General features: G+C 39.2%; 1 long non-coding RNA gene across 1 annotated transcript in view; it reads left to right on the top strand.

Annotated features, from left to right (window-relative positions):
• The window catches only part of LOC308620492, a 99,084-nt gene that overhangs the window by 67,563 nt on the left and 13,186 nt on the right, over window positions 1-18,335 (top strand). The window contains exons 3-4 of the long non-coding RNA XR_014016323.1: window positions 2,825-2,957; window positions 3,060-3,113. This is a non-coding gene — a long non-coding RNA (uncharacterized lncRNA). The remainder of the gene's footprint in view (window positions 1-2,824; window positions 2,958-3,059; window positions 3,114-18,335) is intronic.

Below are 18,335 nucleotides of genomic sequence, written 5' to 3' on the forward strand. Positions count from 1 at the left end.
AATTTTTCTTTGTCTTTGATTTTTGCCAACTTGGTTACTATATGTCTCGGCATGTTTCTCCTTGGGTTTATCCTGTATGGGACTCGCTGCACTTCCTGGACTTGGGTGGCTATTTCCTTTCCCATGTTAGGGAAGTTTTCGACTATAATCTCTTCAAATATTTTCTCGGGTCCTTTCTCTCTCTCTTCTCCTTCTGGGACCCCTATAATGCGAATGTTGTTGCGTTTAATGTTGTCACATAGGTCTCTTAGGCTCTCTTCATTGCTTTTCATTCTTTTTTCTTTATTCTGTTCCACAGCAGTGAATTCCACCATTCTGTCTTCCAGGTCAGTTATCCATTCTTCTGCCTCAGTTATTCTGCTATTGATTCCTTCTAGTGTAGTTTTCATTTCAGTTATTGTATTGTTCATCTCTGTTTGTTCTTTAATTCTGGGTTTTTGTTACACATTTCTTGCATCTTCTCGATCTTTGCCTCCATTCTTTCTCTGAGGTCTTGGATTATCTTCACTATCATTATTCTGAATTATTTTTTTGGAATGTTGCCTATCTCCACTTCATTTAGTTGTTTTTCTGGGGTTTTATCTTGTTCCTTCATCTGGTACATAGCGCTCTGCCTTTTCATCTTGTCTATCTTTCTGTGAATGTGGTTTTTGTTCTGCAGGCTGCAGGACTGTAGTTCTTCTTGCTTCTGCTGTCTGCCCTCTGGTGGATGTCAAGAGCTATTTTTTACTTTTCCTTTTAGATGTAGGTATTTTTCACTGCACAACTCTCCACCGCATTCACCCTGCCTAGGGGAAAAGATTTCCTTGCTTGAAGTTTCAGCTTTCTTTTCCGTGTCCCATTCTGATCTACTCATTATCCAGCCCCCTATCTCTGGTCATCCCCTGTCCCCTTGTTTTTATTTATTTATTTATTTAAAAAAATTTTTTTGGAGTATAGTTGATTTACAATGTTATGTTAGTTTCAGGTGTACGGCAAAGTGAATCAGTTATACATATATACGTATCCATTCTTTTTTAGATTCTTTTCCCATATACTTTATTACAGAGTATTGAGTAGTGTTCCTTGTGGTATTCAGCAGGTCCTTATTAGTTATCTAGTTTATATATAGTAGTGTGTGTATGTCAGTCCCAATCTCCCAATTTATCCCCCCCCACCCCCTTACCCCCTGGTAACCATAAATTTGTTTTCTATATCTGTAACTCTATTTGAGTGTTTTTGTGTTACTTCTAAATCGAGGCGTGGAAACAAAGATCTTCATTTTTCTCTCCTCATTTAGTTTTCCTAAGTCATAAAGTTATCTTTTAATATCTGCTTAAAAATCTTTTATACTATTTTAAAGGTTACTTTCCATTTAATCAGTTATTATAAAATATTGGCTATATTCTCTGTGTTGTGTAATACAATCTTGAGCTTACTTTACTCCCAATAGTTTATACCTCCCACTCTCCCACCCCTATAATGCACCCACCCCCAGTGACCGCTAGTTTGTTCTCTATACCTATGAGTCTGCTTCTTTTTGTTATATTCACTAGTTTGTTATATTTTTAGATTCCACATATAAGTGATATCATACAGTGTTTATCTTTCTCTGTCTGACTTATTTCACTTAGCATAATGTCCTCCAAGTCCATCCATGTTGCTGCAAATGGCAAAATTTCATTCTTTTTTATGGCTGACTAGTATTCCATTGTATATATGTATATGTGTGTATACCTACACACACACACATACATATCATGTCTGTTGATGGACATTTAGGTTGCTTCATGTCTTGGCAATTGTAAATAATGCTGCTATGAACATTGGGGTCCATGTATCTTTTTGAATTAGTGTTTTTTCTTCTTTTCTTTTTTTTTTTTTTTGGTAATATCTGTTGTTTTATTTGCAACTCACTTACTTTGTCCATGTGTCAGACCTGTGGCTTACTTTACAGTCATTGTTTCTCACCTAAACTATGTATCTCTTTCTTTATTAAAAAGGTCACTAGATAAGTTCACTTTCTATGTAGGACTTTAAACATTTTGTTATTTCTAGTATTTCCTTATCATGAAAATATAGTGATGGATAGCTTTATTTGTAAGAATGCCTTTACATCTCTATCTAAAAACTTCCTTAGGATATATTCCTTGTAGTAGAATTAGTGAGGGCCCACAGCTGTGGATGATTCGATTTCAGATTTCTGGCAGACTCACCAGACGCCAATAGGCTTTACTCTAAGACTATCTTCATTTTGCTTTATAGAAGGATACAAGGCAGGAGACACAGCAGGTACAGATCTTCATTACATTGGCAGAACCATATATTGCTCAAATATATGGTTTCCTTTGTCCCTTCACCCACAAAAGGTGTGTTTGGCTGCTTTAGAGGAGGGCCAGAGGCTACAGAGAAGCTGCTGTTTTCGTGTCCCACCCATCATTTACACTGGTTTTGTCATGTAGACCCAAGGCCATCATACCAGCTTTAGACTCCTCCAGTCTCGGGGCAGTCCCACACAGCAAGTGAAGCAGAGACAGCATCCCACGTTTAGCTTAAGTCTGTAGTTTTAAAGGAAATGGCACTGGGTGAAGGAGATGGAGGATGTCTCCAGATAAGTCTGCAAGTCTGACCTGAGGTTAATTTTCACTCACAACTGTTATGACTTTATCTGAACAATCACACTGCATCTGTCAAGGGTGTTCTAAGGGGTATATATACATATATATAGATAAATATATATATGTATCTCTCTATATATATTTTAATAAGAAGCTCAAATTTTCTTTCAGTGTCCTCTAGGACAAAAAGTTCTATCTGAATCTTTCTTTTTGGATTCTTTCAACAGTGTCCATAGGGTGTACTTCTTCTACATTCTGGGCTGTTGTTCCACTGACTCTACTTGGTCAAGACTGCCTCTTGCATTCTGATGAAGTGTCTCTGAGAACTGGCTGTCCTGTCACCAGCATAACTGAGAAGGGGTATGAGTTTAATTATCTTGTCATTGAGTGTGGGATTCAGAAAGAGGTAAGAGCTGTGACCATTTCAAAATAACAAACTACCCCCCCCATCTTACCTTGCAGTGGCTGCTGTGCTTAGCTGGTGCAAGATGGGTGGAGTCAAGGTCAAAGCCAAAGGTGAAGAACCTGCTCATTTTTATGACACTTGAGTTTGATACTTTTAGAATCGAAAGACCAATGGGACCCAGGAATTGGCCTTGAAGGGCTCATGGCCCATTGGGGAGAATACATTGCCATATATTTTATTATGACTTTTCAACCACTCATACATCTTTGGTCCTTAGGTCTCCTAAAGTCTAGAAACACTGAAAAGAACGTATCATTCCCAGTTTTCATATTAAGTAACTGAGGCTAAAAAGGTAACAGTTTACCCCAAGTCATGCAGCTGTCCAACAGAGGAAGGACTGAAGCTTAGATATTGGTAAATTGAGATTTACATCCTTCTTTGGGAGAAGGAGGTAATGGAAAATTGTGGATTGCAATGTATGTCAGAGGTAGAAATCACTAGGGGGATTCAGAAGGAAAGATCTGAGGATGTTTGATGAGAGGTGAATTGGCTAGTACTTTGATAATTTTTACATCTCTGTCCGTGAATGAGTTTGGTCTATAATTGCCCTTTCAAATATACTCCTTGGAGTTATTGGCTAAGATGGTAATTTTTTGATCCTTGGTGGTAAAACCTCCTCTATTTTTCATTTTTCTTTGTGGTTATATAGCTAGAGTGAAGTCAAGTCTAGGTACCTTGTCTAAGGTAATAGAACTAGGGAGCGGGAGAGCGGGAATGAACCTGGATTTTCTGACCGGAACTCTCAGGCAATTCAACATTGACCTTTGGTGGAGGAAGAAAAAGTGGACTTTGCACTTAACATGCAGTGGTTTTACAACATGAACTAAAAAAATACGTATGTAGAGAAACATTATATGGAGAATAACTCAACTATCTATTGAGAGGTGTGTGGTTTGTGAGTGATATAAACAATTCCAGTTTCCTTCAGTTTACTACTTTACATCCACAAAACTTGCTAATTCAACTTCTTTTTTGAAGTACGCATATTTCTAATTTCTTTTGCCTTCATGTACCTTTCACATATTTCAAAGCATGACTTATTATGGGCATAAGGGAAAAAACAACAAAGGCTAAAAGATTGATAGCATGGCTTTACAAAGTTTATACAATTAAATAAGAGATAGTAAGAGCGATGCACAGAGAACAACTACAATGTTATTACAGGGACAAAAAACTATGAAATGAAACAGTCCATCAGAGCTACAGATTTCTTTAAAGGTTATTTTCTCAGGGCATGAAAACCATTTTTAAAGTTTTCAGTATTACAAGACCCTTTTGAAATTATACTTTCAAGGAGAGATTTGTATGTGTGGAACAATTTGGTTTATGGTTTTGAAAATTCTCAAGTTCTAGGACTGGGTGGAGGGGTGGCGGAGGGGGATTTTTGTTTAACACCTTACCAAGTCAGATTCTTTGAACAAGTTTTATGGTACAAAGGATCTCTTCCTTGGTGGCTTCATTTCTTTCTCAGGTTTACTTTTATTTATTATGAAGATTTTCCATCAAAGGGTAGCATCTAGAATTCCATTAGTTAGCATTAAAAAAATAAAGCAGGGCTTTATCACTCGGTTTAACTACCCGTCATGGAGTAGGGAAGAATAGTTTATTTAAAAAATTTTAAAGTGTACAATATAGTGGTTTTAGTATATTTACAAAGATGTGCAATCATCATCACTATGTAATTCCAGAATATTTTAATCACCCCCAAAAGGCACCTCATATCCATTAGCAGTCACTCCACAGTCTGCTTTCCCTCAGCTCCTGGAAACCTCTAATCTAATTTCTCTTTCTATAAATTAGCATATTCTCGACATTGCATATAAATGGAATCATGTAATATGTAGCCTTCTGTGACTAAATTCTTTCACTTAGCATGTTTTCAAAGTTTATCCATATTGTAGTATATATCAATACTTAATTCCTTTTCATTGCTGAATAATAGTTCATTGTATGGATATACCACACTTGAGTTATTTCCACTTTCTGGCTATTGTGAATAGTGCTGCTATGCACATTTGTGCACAAGTTTTGAATTATCTTGGGTAAATATGTACAAGTTAAATTGCGGGGTCACGTGGTAATGCTAAATTTTTGAGGAACTGCCAGACTTTCCCAAAGTGACTATCGCATTTTACATGCAGTGTATGAGGGTCCAATTTTTCTACATCCTTGCCAATGCTTGCTATTTTCTATCTTTTGGATTCTGGTAACCTTAGAGGGTGTGAAATGGTATTATTGTAGCTTTGATTTGCATTTCCCTGGTGACTAATGATATTGCGTATCTTATAATGTACTTATTGGATGAATTTCTTTTCTTTTTAAAAATTTTTATTGAGCTATAATTGACATATAACATTACATTAGTTTCAGGTGTACAACATAATGATTCAATATTTATATATATATATATTACAAAATGATCACCATGATAAGTCTAGTTAATATGCATCACCACATGTAGCTTCAAAATTTCATTTTTTTGTGATGAGAACTTTCAAGATATACTTAAAAGTATACTGAAAATATGCAATACAGTATTATTAACTAGAGTCACTATGTTGTACATTACATCTCCATCACTTATTGATTTTGTAACTGGAAGTTTGTACCTTTTGACCCTCTTCACCCATTTTGCTCACCCCCAATCCCTGCCTCTGGTAATCACCAATTTGACCAATCTGTTCTCTGTGTGAGCTTGGGTTTTTTTTTGTTTGTTTGTTTGTTTTTGCTTTTTTTAAGTATATTATGTATACTTTCCATATATAAGTGAGATCATGCAGTATTTGTCTTTCTCTGTCTGATTTATCTCACTTAGCATAATGCCCTCAAGATCCATCCATGTTGTCGTGAATGGTGAGATTTTATTTTTTATGCTGGAATAATATTCCATTTGTGTGTGTGTGTATGTGTGTGTGTATATATTTTCTTTATCCATTCATTCATCAGTAGACATTTAGGTTGTTTCCATGTCTTGGCTATTGTAAACAATGTTGCAGTGAGCATGGTGGGGTGCAGAAATTTTTTTGAATTGGTGTTTTCATTTTCTTCATATAAGTACCCAGAAGTGGAATTTCTGGATCATATGGTAATTCTATTTTTAATTTTTTCTGAGGAACTTACTTCCATACTGATTTCCATAGTGGTTGCACCAATTTACATTCCCACCAACAGTGCACAGTTGTTCCCTTTTCTTCACGTCCTGACACTTGTTATTTCTTGCCTTTTTGATAATAACCATTTTAACAGGTGTGAGATGATATCTCATTGTGGTTTTGATTTGCATTTCCCTGATAATTGAGCATTTTTTCATGTACTTGGTGGCCATCTGCATGTTGTCTTTGGAAAAATGTCTATTCAGATCTTCTGCCTGTTTTTAAAAATTGGATTTTTTTATTGAATTGTATGAGTTCTTTACATATTTTGGATATTAACCCCTAATAAGATATATGATTTACAAATATTTTCTCCCATTCAGTAGCTTGCCTTTTAATTTTATTGATGACTTCCTTTGCTGTGCAGAAGTTTTTTAGTTTGATGTAGTTCACTTGTTTATCCTTACTTTTGTTGCCTTTGCTTCTGGAGTCAGATCCAAAACAAAACAAAAAAAACATTGCCAAGACCAGTGTCAAGAAATATATTGCCTATGTTTTCTTCTAGGAGTTTTATGGTTTCAGATCTTACATTCAAGTCTTTGATCCACTTTGGGTTAATTTTTATATATGGTGTAATATAGTGGTCCAGGTTCATTCTTTTGCATATGGCTGTCCAGTTTTCCCAACACTATTTATTAAAGAGACTGTACTTTCCCTAATGTGTATTCTTGGCTTGTCATAAATTAATTGACTATATATATAATGGTTTACTTCTGGGCTCTCCCTATTGTTTTCCATTTGTCTGTATGTCACTTTTCTAGTATTTTATTAAGGAGTTTCATATCTACATTCATACAGTATATTGGTCTGTAGTTCTTTTTGTGATGTCTGGTTTTGGTATCAGGGTAATACTGGCTTCATAGAATGAGTTGAGCAGTTTTGTCCTCTTCTGTTTCTTGGGAGAGTTTGTGAAGCATTGGTATTAATTCTTTAAATGTTTGGTAGAATTCACCAGTGAAGCCATGTAGGCTTGGATTTCTCTTTGTGGGTAGTGTTTAATTATTAATTCAATCTGCTTACTTGATCTAGGTCTATTCAAATTGAGCATATTTTGAGTTAAGTCAAATTAAGACCAGGATTTCAGGAAAACTTCCAGAGAGCTCAAATAATGACAATTCTCTGGGGATGGGATTTTAGGGAGCCCCAGACTGTTCTGTGTTCTTTGGGTTCTGCTAGGCTGTTGGTTTTCATGGCTACTATGGAGCTGGGGCGATAGGAATTGGCATAGAACAAGTTAGAATGTCACAAAGCTCATTGTTCTTACTGAGATTCTACCGTTAGTCTTGAATACATGCTCCTTGGATGGCTGCAAGCCTTAGGTTAATTTCTAGAATTGTGAGAAAGTTAAATTTGACAGTTTCTGTCAGGTTTTTTTTTGTCTTTTATTTTTTAGAAAAGTGAATTTTTGTTTTTGTTTTTTGATTTTAATTGAAATATAGTTGATTTACAATGTTGTTAGTTTTTGATGTACAGCAAAGGGATTCCATTTATATATATATATATATATATATATATATATATATATATATATATTCTTTTCAGATTCTTTTCCATTGTAGTTATTACAAGATGTTGAATCTAGTTCCCTGTACTATACAGCTGGACCTTGTTGTTTATCCATTTTGCATATAGTAGTTTGTGTCTGCTAATCCCAAACTCCTAATTTATCCATTACCCCACCTTTTCCCCCTCTGGCAACCATAAGTTTGTCTTGTATGTCTGTGGGTCTACTTATGTTTTGTAAATAAGTTCATCTGTATCATTTGGTAAACTTCACACATTAAGTGATATCGTATGATATTTGTCTTTCTCCATCTGATTTACTTCACTTAGTATGATAATCCCTAGGTCTATCCATGTTGCTATAAATGGCAATGCTTCATTCTTTTTTATGGCTGAGTAATATTCCATTGTGCATATATACCCCATCTTCTTTATCCATTCATCTGTTGATGGACATTTAGGTTGCTTCCATGTCTTGGCTACTGTAAACAGTGCTGCTATGAACATTGGGGTGCGTGTATCTTTTTGAATTAGAGTTTTCTCTGGACATAAGCCTAGGAGTGGGAATCCTGGATGATATGGTAACTCTATTTTTAGTTTTTAAAGGAACCTCCATACTGTTCTCTGTAGTGGCTGCACCAATTTACATTCCTACCAACAGTGTAGGGAGGGTTCCCTTTTGGAGAAGTGAATTTTTGGTGATCTTTATTCTGCTATACTGGAACTTACTATTGAATACATTTTTAATTAATACCAGAAATAAGGAGCACACAGTATCCATTTTCCATACTTTATATACAATTGATAGAATTTTTTTTTTTTTTTGCGGTACGCGGGCCTCTCACTGTTGCGGCCCCTCCCGCTGCAGAGCACAGGCTCTGGACATGCAGGCTCAGCGGCCATGGCTCACGGGCCTAGCTGCTGCACGGCATGTGGGATCTTCCCGGACCGGGGCATGAACCCATGCCCCCTGCATCGGCAGGCGGACTCTCAACCACTGCACCACCAGGGAAGCCCTAGTTTGACTTCTTATGGTGAGTGAAGATGAAGCTGGAAAAGATAGAGTTGATAAAGGACTTTCAGAAAGGTGAGTGAGTGGTTCCACCTGTCACTTAATTAAGCACACCTTCCCACCAGGAACCCTCCTCAATATTAGCTATTGTATTTCTGTGCCCCTCTTGAACCAATCTTGAGCTTTGAACCCTTATCTCAGAGTCTGATCCTATGCAGATTACATGCCACTTACTAGCTGTGTGACTCGGGGCAGGTTATTTAATTCCTCCATGTATCACTTGATCATCTGTATAATGGGAGGAAAATAATATCTACCTCCTAGGACTGTTTCAATGACTAAATGAATGAATTTATGGAAAACTTTGAGAACAACATATGTTCAAACTTTAAGTCCTATGTAGCAGATACAATGAATAAGCCATAGGTCTGTCAGTTTAATACTATTAGAGATGAGTTGCAGAATATTTTTAGCATGACCTCACTTGTAAAGCTTTAAAAATATGCAAATGTGCTGTATTTGTAAAACGAACGCTATCTATATATACTCATTTAGTAAAAGTGTAAAACCATGCGTGGGAATGACGGTTACCATCTCAGGAGAGGGAAGGAGAATTGCGTTAAGTAGGGGCACATGGTGGGGGGTCTCCATTGTAATGTTTTATTTCTAAAATATATCTGAAACAAACATAAAAATGTTAAAATCTGTTACAGCTGAGTGGTGGGCATATAAAGGTTATATCCTTTCATTTTCCAGTTGTTTGAAAAGTTTTTTTCTTTTTCTTATAAATTACACCTTGAATATAGAGACCGAATAACATTGGCTTGTATGTCTGCACTTTTACAAGGTGTTCTTTATCAAGTTCACTTTCCAAATCAGAGAACAAAGCCTAAGAGGTGGAATTGCCATTTTCACTTTGCTAGCAAGAAGCAAAGCCAGACCTGAATGGTGTCTTTTATACTCTAATCTTCCACAGATGTTATTAATATTGACAGGTGCAGGCAGTACTGTTCTACTGTTTAGCAGTTTTCTTAATTGTGGATACGTCATATTTTCAATTCAGTAGAAACATAATAATCCTTTACTGTTGGTAGCTTAAGTCCTTTAAGAAAGTTTAGTAGCCATGGTGGAAATGAACACCATTGGGTCAACAACGAGACAGAATACAAAGCTTGACTACACTGCAGGCCTATTGGTTTTTGGTGGTTTTTTTTTTTGCGTTACGCGGGCTTCTCACTGCTGTGGCCTCTCCCGTTGCGGGGCACAGGCTCCGGATGCGCAGGCTCAGCGGCCATGGCTCACGGGCCCAGCCGCTCCGCGGCATGTGGGATCTTCCCAGACCGGGGCACGAACCCGCGTCCCCTGCATCGGCAGGCGGACTGTCAACCACTGTGCCACCAGGGAAGCCCTGCAGGCCTATTGGGAACAGCTGTAGTAAGAATTTTTTTTTTTTTTTTCGGTACGCGGGCCTCTCACTGTTGTGGCCTTTCCCGTTGCGGAGCACAGGCTCCGGACGCGCAGGCTCAGCGGCCGCCGTGACTCACGGGCCCAGCCGCTCCGCGGCATGTGGGATCTTCCCGGACCGGGGCACGAACCCGTCTCCCCTGCATCGGCAGGCGGACTCTCAACCACTGCGCCAGCAGGGAAGCCCCGTAAGAATATTTCTTTACCTTTCTCCAAGATCAATAGGATGAGATTAATTTTCATTCTTGGATTCTAGGAACAGGTAAATTGATAATTTTTTTTCTAATGAGTTTTGGATTTCTTATTTGACAGTACTTTCAATTGATCTGAGGCTAATTAAGAACTCACTTTGGGGGGTGGAATTCCACCAAGCTTATTTCCATAGCAGGCTAGGATGGTCCTCTAGGTTTGAATCCCCTTCAACTTGCCTGTCTAGATGGATAAAAGCTTTCAAGTCTGTTGTAGCTTTTCCCCTCAGTGCCCCAGAGGGAGGTAGATGCATTTTAACAAAATATTTTTGGAGGACTCACCTTAAATCTGAAATAATGACTTCGAGTATGTAATCAAAGAACCCCATCAGTTAAGACAAAGCTTTGTGGCATCCCTAAATTGATCCCACAAAGGCCCCTATAAGTCACTTGACCTGTGTAGGACAAACTCTCAGGAATTTCAGAGATCCCCCAGGTCCACGAACATGAAAAAGAGCTGTTTAATTGTATGAGACCTACATATACTTTTGAGTACCAGAGCCGTCATAAAAATGTTCCTTTCAGGAGGCTGAGTGATCGTGCTGTAAAAGTTTTCCTTTGGTGGATAACCCTTTGCACCTGAGCACAGGCACAGGCCTAAAATCTTGCGAGGCTTCCTAAACCTTCACCTTCTGGTTCCTGAACAGTCCTTGCTGGGAGTGTTCATTATCAAGATGAAAGCCTCTATGTGGTTAAGAGAGCTGCTTTTCCTTAGTCCCTTGATTTTTACTAGGTCTGGGCTGTTGCCAAATAGGTGAGAAATATTGGGTTGATGGTGATTTAATTGAATGATTGCCAGTGATGGGCCTTCAGCGTGGTGGTTTTGACAGTATTTGCTCCTAATAACAAAGGCCAGTGGGAAACTTTACGCCCTTTGACCAACATCTCCTTGTTAGGTGACTAAGGCATCTCCTTTCTGCCATAGCCCCTGGTAACCACCATTATACTTTCTCCTATGAGTTTAATTACTTAGGTTATTTAGATTCTTCATAGAAGTGGGATCATGTATTTTTTGTTCTTCTGTGTCTGGCTTCTTCCACTTAGCATAATGTACTCCAGGTTCATCCATGAAGTTGCAAATGACAGGATTTCCTTATTTTAAAAAGATTAATATCACCTTGTGTGTAAATATCACATTTTCTTTATCCATTCATCCAATGATGGACATTTAGTTTGCTTCCATATCTTGGCTATTGTGGATAGTGCCTCAGTGAACATGAGAGGACAGATATCTCCTTGAGATCCTGTTTTCATTTCCTTTAGATATATACCCAGAATGGGATTGCTGGATCCTATGTCAGTTCTATTTTAATTTTTTTTTCTTTTTTTTTTTTCGGTATGCGGGCCTCTCACTGTTGCGGCCTCTCCCGTTGCGGAGCACAGGCTCTGGACGCGCAGGCTCAGGGGCAAGGCTCACGGGCCCAGCCGCGCCGCGGCATGTGGGATCCTCCCGTACCGGGGCACGAACCCGCGTCCCCCGCATCGGCAGGCAGATTCTCAACCACTGCGCCACCAGGGAAGCCCTATTTTAATTTTTTGAAGACTCTTCCTACTGTTTTCCATAGTGGCTGCACCAATTTATATTCCTCCCAACAGGGCACAAGGGTTCCTTTTTCTCCACATTCTTGCCATCACTTGTTATATTTCCTTTATGATAACAGTCACCCTAACGGATGTGAGGTGATATCTCACTGTGGTTTTGCATTTCCCTGATTAGTGATATTGAGCACTTTTTCATATATGTGTTGGTTATTTGTATGTCTTCTTTTGAGAAATATCTATTCAAGTCCTTTGGCCATTTTAAAATCAGGTTATTTATTGATTTATGCTATTTTGGACATTAACCCTTTATCAGATATGTGGTTTGCAAATATTTTCTCCCATTCCATAGGTGGCCTTTTCACTTTGTTGATGGTTTCCTTTGCTGTGCAGAAGCTTTTTAGTGTGATGTGGTCCCATTTGTCTATTTTTGCTTTTGTTACTTGTGCTTTCAGTGTCATATCCAAGAAATCATTGCCAAGGCCAACGTCAAGAAGATCTTCTCTATGTTCTCTTCTAGGAGTTTTCCAGTTTCAGGTCTTATATTTAAGTCTCTAATCCATTTTGAGTTGATTTTTGTGAATGGTGTACCATAGGGGTCCAGTTTTATTCTCTTGCATGTGGATATCCAGTTATCCCAATGCTATATAAGTCCAGAGATCTACTGTACACCAGAGTGCCTGCAGTTGACAATACTGTACGTTTAAAATTTTGCAAAGAGGATAGATCTTAGGTTAAGTGTTCTTATCACATGCACAAAAATAAGAGAATGGGAGGAAAAAATATGTGTAAAGGTGTTTTTTTAAATACTACTAATAGAGAGGGATCATATGTATTCTTATATTTTTTAAAAATTTTAATTTTTTAAAAGCAGTTTTAGGTTCACAGCAAAATTGAGAGGAAGGGACAGGAGTTTCCCATATACCCCTGCCCCACCCCAGACACAGCCTCCCATTATCAACATCCCGCACCAGAGTAGCACTTCTGTTGAAGTTGATGTGTGAACGTAGATTCATCATATGCACCCGAAGTCTGTAGTTTACCTTAATGTTCACTCTCGTACATTTATGGGTTTGGACATGTATCCACCATTCAAGTATTACACAGAATAATTTCATTGCCCTAAAAAACCTCTGTGCTCTGCCTATTTATCCATTCTGACTCACCGTAAAAGCTCCAGTCTTAATTATGGCCCAGGAAGCACTCTGCAGTCTGATTTTATTATATTCCAGGGAAGAGGGCTAGGGAGTGCCAGCCCTCAGCTCCTACCAGGCTAACCCACCCTCCTCACTCTACTTTATTTTTTAAAAATTTATTTTATTGGGGCCTCCCTGGTGGCGCGGTGGTTGAGAGTCCGCCTGCCGGTGCAGGGGATACGGGTTCGTGCCCCGGTCCGGGAGGATCCCATATGCCGTGGAGCGGCTGGGCCTGTGAGCCATGGCCGCTGAGCCTGCGTGTCCGGAGCCTGTGCTCCGCAACGGGAGAGGCCACAACAGTGAGAGGCCCGCATACCACAAAAATAAATAAATAAATAAATAAAATAAAAAATAAAATTTATTTTATTGAAGTATTTACAAGTTGTATTCATTTCTGCTGCACAGCAAAGTGATTCAGTTATACATACGTATACTCTTTCATATTCTTTTCCATTATGGCTTATTACAGTACATTGAATATAGTTCCCTATGCTATGCAATAGGACCTTGTTGTTTATCCGTCCTGTATATAATGGTTTGCATCTGCTAATCCCAAACTCCCAAATCAACCCTCCCCTGCTCCCCTCTCCCTTGGCAACCACACATCTGCTATGTCTGCCCTCACTCTGTTTTAGCTGTTTGACCTCCTTGTCATTCGTTGAATAGGCCAGGCATGCTCTTGCCTTAGGACCTTGGCACCTTGATGATCTGCCTAGAATTCTCACTGCCCCCTATTCTTCTATGGCTGGCTCACCTGACAACTTCAGGTTTCTGCCTAAATGTTACTTTCTCAGTGAGGCTTTTTGTTTTTGTGCTGTGAAGTTTTATTTATTTATTTATAATTTTTTGTTGACATATAGTTGATTTACAATGTTGTGTTAGTTTCTGGTGTACAGTAAAGTGATTCAGTTATACAGTGAGGCCTTCCTTGACTGAGAAAATTATTTTAAATTTTATCCCATGTACAGCTCTAAACCTTTTGTAGTGTTTATCACCATCTAATATGATACATATTTTACTTATTTATTTCATATTCTCTGTATCCTTTCATTATAGTATCAGCTCCAGGAGATTCCTTCCCCCACTTCTGTATCTCCAGTGCCTAGAACAGAACCTGGCATATAACATATTTCATTCATTCTAACAAGCACATTTTTTTTTTCATATAATAAGACATCCAAATTTTAGAGGCTTTATAATCAATGACATTACAGTTGGCTGGTGGACAGGTGTGCTGTAGCTGCGATCACTCGCACATGAAGAATTTGATCTGAAATTTTCTGTTGACACCTCCTGGTAAGATCAGAGAGGGTCAGCATGAACACCTGAGAAATTGGGGTCACCGATGGACAGGCAATTCTGGAGATAAGAGTGGAGCATTCTTTTAAGAGATTCTGCATTATCAATGCTTGTGATGGCTCAAAGCATGATAATTATGTGAGAAAACAGGGACTGATGATGCTGAGCCAGGAAGCAATTTGGAAGATGCAGACTCGTGATGAAAATATTTTGGGATTTACTTTCACCAGCTACTTTGTTTACATTTGCTTTTGTATGTAGCATGTGAGTGATATGATTAAAAATGTCCACAGAGCTCTTTTAATTTGCATAGAATGATTCTAAGATTAAGTAACGAAATGTGTCAGATTACTTGGTAGCTTCTTTCATCTTAGTGGTCCATAAAATACTGGTGTATCTAAAGTTGGAAGAATCTTAGATTCAAGGGAACAGCTGGAACAGATGCTCAAAGATTTGTTAAATGAGCGAATGGAAGTTCATCCTGACTTTTTTCTTCTCCAAAAGGCCCTCATGGCTCCTTCTAAACCTATGAAACAGTGCCATCTGCAGGGAAGGCAGCTCATGATGTCTGGTTTGGTTGTGAAGTCCCCAGAGAAGTCAGTATTTGTTTTTCTTCCCTGTGAGGTAGGAGATAGATGGGCCCCTGGGCTGGACAGCTGGTGTTATGTCAAGTGGAGCAAAATTGAAGCTTTGTTCTCACCCAGACACTCCAAGGACAAAGGTAGTGGCAGAAGCTGAGCTCTGCTGGAATAAAGAGATAAAATGACCACTCCTGAGGTCAAGGAAAACTTCCCGGTCTGCATACGCACAGGAAGGCTCCTTGGGGAACAAAAGGGGAGGGGGTGCCACCCCATAATAAGTGTGGACATGCACCCATAGGCCTCTGCAGTGGGATCCATCTTAGCAAAAAGTTGCACATATATGTTGGGGAGAGTCCTAGGACAGGTCAGGTGTGAAAAAGAAACAAGATAATTGGCCAAATGTAAACAAAGACCTGGAAGGACTGCACTCCCCATTAGAGAGGAAGCCCCTATCCTTTCTACCTTGCTTCTGACTTAGACAAACTGTTTCTCTATGTGCTCTCCCAGATGTTATGCTGTGTCTCTAATAATAAACTTTGTACCTGTTTTTACAGTTTTTGCCTCCTTGAAACACTCTTGCTTTCAGTGGGGGTAAGAGCCAGGGGAACTTTGCTTCTAGCCTCTAGCCCCTGGTGGTCTAGTGGCTAGGAGTCCTGGTTTTCATCCAGGCTGCCCAGGTTGAATTCCTGGGCAGGGAACTGAGATCTCTCTTTGGGACTGCTCACTGCTGTCTCTCCAAGATCACCTGTGTGTGTGCCTGTGTATTTGTGGAGGGAGCAGGGGAGGGTCCTAGTCTATGCTGCAGGGGAGCGGGGCAGAGAATGAAGATCTAGAGTCTAAAGAAAAGGTCTGAGCCTTGAGGTATTTTCAGTCTAGCTTGAGAGGCTGTCTCTTCTCCCAGCAGAGATTTTCATCTTCAAGAACCAACTCACTATCCAAGAAAATCTTTTTTTTTTCCTTTTCTTGAAAGTGATATTGTATGCCTTTTATTTCTCTTCTCTGAACACGGGGAAACACACGGGTGATTTTCCTTTCTTGTCAAACTTCTCTTTCCCACATATTAATGAACAATGTTTGAGCACCTGTTCAATCCCAGACCCTGCTTTAGGTCCCAGGAGGTATGCATTTGGCAGGAAGCATAAGGCCACTGAACTCATGGAGCTGACTTTCTGGCATAGAAGATAGACAGTAAACACATAACAAATAATTGATAATTTCATATTGCAGCAAGTGGTTTAAAGTGATAGTGGTGGGTAAAAATGGAAACTGGGTGGGGAAGGGCAGGGCTTAGAAGCAGCACGTTCTGGGATGGCCTCCTAAGGGGGTGATGTCCAAACTGAGAAAGGATGAGAGCATGCCAGCCACCAGTGCTTCAGTGAAAGGGCATTCCAGGCTAAGGGAACACGAAATGCAAAAGCCCTGATGTGGAAGAGAGCATGGCACCATCCAAGGACAAAGAGGAAGTCAGTGTGGCCACACAGGTGGACAGACTTGGGATCTTTTTGAAAAGCACAATGACCAGGGGTTGTTGGTGGACTAGATATGGAGGGTGAAGGAGTAAAGGAAATAGAGGGATCAAAGATAATGTCTAGGATTTGGGGCCTGGGTAGTCAGGTGGATTATGATGCTGCTTAATGATGAACAGTTTGCACAGAAAGATGAATTCTGGACAAGTGGCCATGTCAAGTAGGTAAATAGATACACAGTCTTGGACAAGTCAGAGAGGGAGCCAAACAAGGGCTCAGGTTGAACCAAGTCAACAATCCCGGTGTTAGTCTCAGTTCTGATGTTAGGCTATGCTATCTTGGGTACCACTGCATCACTTCAACAAACATGTACTGAGCATCCACTGTATGGACTTTTCAGCCATGGATATAGAAAAGGGGGAAGGAATCTTTTTTCCAGGGTACAATTTTTTGGTGGAAGGGGGAGAGTTTAATGGATGAAAAGAAGTAAGAGTGTGAAGAATAAGAATTGTGTGCCGAGGGGTAGGGACCACTCATCTTTACTGGAATATTTAATTCTTGTCACCTGGCAGTGCTGAGTTTCCCTGAGTACTTTTGGGAAAGGGGATCAGAATTGCAACATGATGTTTTTCTATTTCAACAGGGATAGAATGGGACTTCTTTTACTTTGATTCCTTAGTTATGGAAGAGGAGATTGAATCTCAAAAATGTGTATAAAGCAATGAATTATATTTGGGTCCAGTGACCCATGAGTTGGCAGACTGATTTGAGGTAGGTTGTGTTGTTTTGTTTTTTTTGTTTTTACCCTGTCATGGCTTGTGAGATTGAGATTCAGGTAAGAATAGGATGCATTTCTCACACTTTTGTCTTTTTGCTTTTATAAAGTCCAAATACTTGTTCCGAATTTGTCTTTGTAATAGGTGCTATGCTACTAATTTTGCTTTCAAACAATGCAGAATGAGGGAAAAGTAGGTTTTCTACTAAGAATGAGGACATTTACTAAAGTAGGAGATGAAGAGTGAGTTTTCCCTTTTCATTTATGTACTTGGGGTATCCTCTATACAGGACACTCTAGTTGGGTTGGCAAACTTTTCCTGGAAAGGGGCAGATAGCAAATATTTTAGGTTTTGTGAGCCATGCCTTGTAAACCATGATAGCTATTGCAACTATTCTGTCATTGTAGCTCAAAAGTAGCAATAGACAATATGCAAATGAATGAGCATGTCTGTGTTTCAATAACACTTTTTTTTATGGACACTGAAATTTGAATTTCACATAATTTTCATGTGTCATGAAATACTCTTCTTTTGGTTTTGTTTTACCCACTTAGCTTACATAGGCTAGCTCTACATTATATAAGGTATATCTTTGTAGTATAAACTCCTGACAGTTTTTTGGATTATAATGCAAGTGCCTGACTTAAGCTTTTGATTACCGATGCATCCACTTCAAAGATGGCTATCTCAAAAAAACACATCACCAGATAGAGTCAGGCCCCATCTCTCATTGACTTAGATAACTGACCATTTGGCCTCTTTAATTCCTACTCCTAACGTTATAGACTCATCAATAAAGGGTGTGTCTGCAAAAACCTAGGTCCCCAACCCTGGACCCCAATAAAAGCGGAACTCCAGGCCCGGGCTCACTTTCTACCTGTGACCTCATCATGTGGCCCCAGATATGCTGTGTACCCTCCAGGACCTATGAGTAAGAACCCTTGTCTTTCAAACTTTCCTGATGGTTATTGCTGAGGGCATCTTGCAACCCTAAGAAAAACCACAATAGTGGGCCAGCCAGGACCTTGGTTCTGAA

Source organism: Mesoplodon bidens (genome assembly GCF_964165515.1).
Source record: "Mesoplodon bidens genome assembly, chromosome: 7".
Classification (NCBI taxonomy): domain Eukaryota; kingdom Metazoa; phylum Chordata; class Mammalia; order Artiodactyla; family Ziphiidae; genus Mesoplodon; species Mesoplodon bidens.